Below are 4,898 nucleotides of genomic sequence, written 5' to 3' on the forward strand. Positions count from 1 at the left end.
TCCATCATATTTGTTCTTTTCACAGTGTAATTACTTGTATTATAATTTGTGCATTAATTTACATTGTATCATTTTGTATTGTATGAACATTTATTACTTTTTTGAATTTTACTTATTGTATTGAAATTAATATTTCAACGCCGGGCGGGATGTTCGGTGTCTGAAAGAGTATTGTTTGGCAGCATTGTTTTACGCCAAGCAGAGTTTGGCTTTAGTGTAACCCCAAAGTTATTTCGTTTTTGCTTTATTAGTATGAATGATTTCTGACTTGATGTAAGAGCATATGGTTGCTCGCTCTTAGCTAAGTTACATAGGTAACTATAAGCACATGCGTGTGCTAGTATTCAATAATGTTGTTTTTGTTAAAATAAATTTGTTATTGTTAATATTACAGTCCACTTACTGAAGTTAAGTATCATTAAATAAGTTTGAGCTATCTTCGGCAAGAACAACAATATATAAGCATTTATAACGGAAATAAAAATTCATTTAAAATTATAAATTAGTATTAATGTATTGAAATTAACCAGTTAAACGTGAGAAATGAAAAAAATTTGTCTTAAATTCCAATTAACACAGAAAATAATATATTCCTTACATCAGCAGTGGTTTGCTAATTTTGATGACCATGGTGATGCATCAAACTATTCTGTCATGTTAGATAATCAATAATATTTTTTATTTCAATTTAATCATCTATTTATGTCACACCTATCATCCTCTGAATGGTTATTGTTAGAAAAGCATTAACAATATATTATCTTGTTAAAATTTTACGCCATAAAAATTCATTTATTCTCATAATTTTAGATGACAATAACCAATAATAAAAATAAAAGCATTTTTTAATTATTTAAAATGCACATGCATATTTTTGCGGCCTACGGAAACAAATTATTTTAGAGGTTGGAAACCTCATTGTTCTTAGAGCTGTTAATAATTAAGAACACACAACGTGAACAGCCGTGTTACAAATTAGCATTCACCCCTCCCGCCGTATTTTCTTCCTTTCATCCCGAACCGAGAACTGGCCTCTATCTACGAAAATATTTCTATCTATTCGTTGTTAAAAATTTCAGAAAAAATAATAATAAATAAGAGAAGAATAATGTAAATCTGCAAATGCGAACAACATATTTCAACAAAATGAACGCAAGAGAAATGCTTGCAAACTTCGAACAAGCGAATACAATAAATCCGCTGGGTTACCAGGTTTGAACTATTATCGCCAAAGTTGGCGATGTTTACATTTACCGGGTTCTCTGTGGAAGTGCTTCCGGTTTAATCATGTGGTAAAATGTTCTTCCAAAAGACTTTATGTTTAATATTTTTTATTACCAAACAAGTTTTTAGTGTGTTTTGATGACAATAGATGGCGCTACGACCTCATGATTCTTGTAATTCATGATGGTAACAAGCCTCTGAAGTATATGTGTTCTATTCTTTTTATTATTACTATTGTGCTGTTGAGTGAAATGTGTGTCTAAAAATGCTGTGTCATCATGTGGATGGCATTTCTACTATTTTAAAGTGTTATTGTTAGTAAAGAACATTACAGCACACTAAAAGAGCATCTTATTCCTAATTATTTCTGGTCCTTCTTCGAAGAAGTGAAATAAATCTCTAGTGAAATCACTTTAGATTTGAGGAATATGCATGTAGCATAATGTAGAAACCTCAGCATTGTGATGAGTACCTTCCAGTTATTCCCTGTTTTTTTGCTAAAAGTTGTTAGTATTTATTGTTATTAATAATGGCTGATTTGAAACCCATTTTAACTAAAAGGAAGGTTTTAAAAAGTAGTTAAAGGCAAAGTAAATTCGAATTTAGAACAAGCAGAAATTTTAGAAGTAAAACAGTTTGAAATGAAACTAAATGTTTTAACAGTGAACTTCACTCTATCTTTGAGGAAATTTTTTTTATTGTGTGCTGGAAAAGATTGTGATACATTCATTACAATAAAAGAAATTTTAGATGATTTATGGATAACTATAAATAAAAAGTTACAGAAACATTTCAGTGATTCTATTATCGAAACAAGTAGTGTAGCAAAAGTAAATTCGTCGGATGGTTGGTTGAAATTTACTGTATGGTTCCGCTTGGTTTCTGTCTGAAAAAATTGCCAAGTAGTATTGATTGTTCATGAAATCTGGAAGCTCGCTGTGTGGGGAAAATTGCAAATATTGCCAAATGTGTTGTGATAAGTTGAGATTTTGGCTATTTTTTGTAATAGTAACCCTTATAGACCGGAGATTTTGAATTGCTGTGTTGTGTTGCACTTGCCTGATGTTTTCTTAGTGTTATAAATGAGTATATTATTCGGGATACGACTATAATTTCTGACTACTGGGTGGAGTACATAGAAGGAATGGATTTATGGCTTTCTTGGACACTATTATACCTATTTATCCACTATTAACAGTGGATAAGCCGAAATGATCAGGTATATAATTGAATTGCTTACATGGACGAGATGTTGGTGGGAGGCTTTAACGTATGCACATGAAAAAAAGGTATGTTAAAGAATTGGCATTTTATTTATTTATTGGTGTCTGTGTGTTAATTTTTGTTAAAACATTTGTTGTTTAATGTTTTTATGTTAGGAAATATGTATTTTTGTTTATTTATTATTCTGTGTTTGTGTATTTTTGGTTATTTGTTCATGTATGTGTGTTAAGCCAGCAGCAACATTTTTTGGCTAACATGATCGTTTTAACTTTCTAATTTTGTTTAAGTGAAAATAGATCGATGTATACATGGATAAAGTTAAATTAGTGCGCAATGCCTAGTTTGTGCAATTCTCTGATTTTTTTTAAGTTAAAATAGGCCGTTGTGTACATGGACATCGAGTTTGTCTAAGTGTTTGATTTCTTGTTCTAATTTTTTGTTGGGGGTGGAAGGATCAGCACCATCTTAAAATTGGTGTCTATGTTGGCATCAAAAACGATCGGCACCAACGTGCGGGTGTTGACATAAAAAAAAAATAAATAATTCGCCAAGCAGAACTGTAAAGATTAATCGAACTTTCTTTCTTTACAGGAGAAAATATAAAAGAGTGGATTAGCTTTTATAATCCTTTTATGGCGAATGTAGATAACAACCCAAATATTTATAAATGTCAGAAGTTGCAATATTTAAAGGCTTCTTGTAAAAAAATAAAAAGGCCTCTGTTTTTTAGTCTATTCCAATTTCTGATGCTAATTATGATATCACATTGAAACTTTGTCATAGTTTATATAAATGTATGAAGTGTAAGGTGCCCCATCATACTGTTCTTCATTTTGATCGAAATCCCAAAATTAGTGAAAATGAGAACTCGGAACAAACATCCTCACTCTCCCCCAGTGCTTAAGTGTTCTTACCAAAGAATGAAGTTGTTACAAATGCCACAACATGTACACAGGGTTCGTACGGTCCTTAAAAGTCCTTAATTTTTTCAAAAATGATTTTTGGTCCTTAAAAGTCCTTAATTTTGGCCAAAATGAATAAACGGTCCTTAATTTTGCTCATTTGACATTTCTAATCATTTCTAATGATTGCCATTCTAAGTGTGACTTGCATTTCTCATGAATATGGAATTAAAATTACACGGGTCTTAACCAATCTGTTGGCGGATTTGCGTTGCAAACGGAAAAAAAAAAAAAAAAAAAAAAAAAAATTAGCTACCCGAACGAAAGTATCGGTGTCTGATTGGCTATTCACCCAACCTTTCGAAACAGGTGTTATCCATAAATTTAGGCAGATTGTGACGAAAGCGTGAAGCTGGAAGTTCTTTAAGAGGCGAAAGTGATGATGAAGGTGCTCGAGAAAAAAAAGGGGGGGATTCTGAAAATATTTGCCAAAATTAGAGCAATTCCAACCTCTAAGGCCACAACCCTTCCGACGCCAATAGGAACGAGATGCCTGGAAAGTGCATTTTCAATAAACTGTGGCTTCATCAAGCTGACTACAAAGACTGGATATTGATGGATGACAATCCTTATAATGCTAAATGTGGTCTTTGTCTGAAACAAACTGAAATTCTAGATTTCAGCGCTGAAAATTCAAATGAAAATTAAGTTTCGTTTTATCATTTCAATTTGTTTTTACACGGTTTTGCTTAGCTTAATTTCTGCGTTTGTTTCAATTAAGCCATAAATTAATTTTTTATCACCTTCTACGGAGTTTATTCTCTTTTGCACATACTATATGTATGGGATATCGGGATTATGAGTTTATTTCTGCAGAGGGTCTGTTATCGATTTCGCGGGAAATGTGTTGGCTCCATTTCGATTTTAGGTCGCCAAGGGCAAATTCGGTAACGCTAGCCGAGAAAAAGTGAAGTTCGGAAATACATTTTGAAGCTTCAGTAAACAATTAAGTATTTGGTTTAATCCTATGCTGTTGATAGTAATGCATTATTTTTGCTAATGGCGATACAATTATTAGTTGAAAACAACTAATTAAAAAATTTTTAATATTTTTAAAGCTGAAAACAACTAATTGAAACTAATTTTCCTGAATAAACTAGATGCAAAATGAACTTTCATGAATTACTAAAGTTATTGGGTAGAAGTTTAACTGAAAATATACATTCCTTATTATATATAAAATGTTGTATAATGAAGCATTTATGATTTAAAGGGTATCAAAATTTACAAAAGAAAAGAGCTTAATATTTATATGTTTACTTTATTAAACATTTCTTTCAATATGAGTTGTTTGATTTGTTTTCTCTGCTAATACTTTAGACTAATACTATAGACATGTAATTTCTTGTTCAGTTATTAAGTTCCATTGTTCAAGTCCTGTAATTGCTGTGTCGAGAATTCCGAATAACTTGTCAATCAAAATTTTTCTCGTTCAGTAACCTCTCTGTTACTTTCTTCACTATCGGTAGCTGTATTTTCTGGATTTAG

The sequence above is a fragment of the Stegodyphus dumicola genome, chromosome 5 (genome assembly GCF_044657685.1).
Source record: "Stegodyphus dumicola isolate Sdum_Otavi_A_Nest chromosome 5, ASM4465768v1".
Lineage (NCBI taxonomy): Eukaryota > Metazoa > Arthropoda > Arachnida > Araneae > Eresidae > Stegodyphus > Stegodyphus dumicola.